The sequence below is a fragment of the Odontomachus brunneus genome, unplaced genomic scaffold, assembly GCF_010583005.1.
Source record: "Odontomachus brunneus isolate Ranch 3 - 2012 unplaced genomic scaffold, Obru_v1 Obru_scaffold_090, whole genome shotgun sequence".
In the NCBI taxonomy this organism is placed as follows: Eukaryota; Metazoa; Arthropoda; class Insecta; order Hymenoptera; family Formicidae; genus Odontomachus; species Odontomachus brunneus.
In genome coordinates, this window is record NW_022639540.1 from 18,083 (window position 1) to 18,740 (window position 658).

Below are 658 nucleotides of genomic sequence, written 5' to 3' on the forward strand. Positions count from 1 at the left end.
GCTTAAATTTTCATTGTAGATGCCGCTTTTAAATAGATTATAAGTTCATAGAATTATTAATTCATCAATAATAATCCAATGATTATTGATAGTTTTAAAATGAATATATTAATATTATCAAAAGATATCAAATCTTCGCACAATTTTGAAAACTGGAAAAAAATAGAGAAGACAGGCGAGAACAAAATTTTGCCCAAGAAATGTTGGATACGTGAAGTGTTCCATATTCGAAAGTCACCCGTTTGTCATGCTATGAGCAATATAAAGAAGATTTTCTTTAAAACTAGTATGTAACGTTATTATTTTTTACTACTCCACGTAAATTATAGAGCTAAATCTTAAATTGCTTGAATCTTTCAGACTTAAAAGTACATTACATTAATTTAATTATGGCTACGTTCCGATATTCACTGCCAATACTGAAAGTAATGCCCGTTTTTACCAACTTTAACTTAACGAACTGGTTATTCCAATGAAATTAACCAATTGCATCTACCAATTCTAACTAATGAGAAATGCGATTAGTCAATTCCACTAGAACAATCAGCTAGTTGAGTTAACCAAAATTAGTAGAAACAGGCATTAAATGAACAAGTTTTTTACTTCTTTTTCTATATACAGGGTGTTCAAAAAGTCCCGGACCGGTGAAATATCTCGA

The 658-nt window shown here is 29.8% G+C and overlaps 1 protein-coding gene across 2 annotated transcripts in view; it reads left to right on the plus strand.

Annotated features, from left to right (window-relative positions):
• Nucleotides 1-290, plus strand: part of LOC116848128 (STAM-binding protein) — a 9,146-nt gene extending 8,856 nt beyond the window's left edge. Inside the window, exon 12 of one of the 2 annotated variants that reach the window (XM_032823909.1) lies at nt 93-290. The gene's annotated coding sequence lies outside the window, so the exon portion shown is untranslated. The remainder of the gene's footprint in view (nt 1-92) is intronic. The other variant, XM_032823906.1, reaches the window with a different exon arrangement.
• Nucleotides 291-658: the final 368 nt, after the last annotated feature.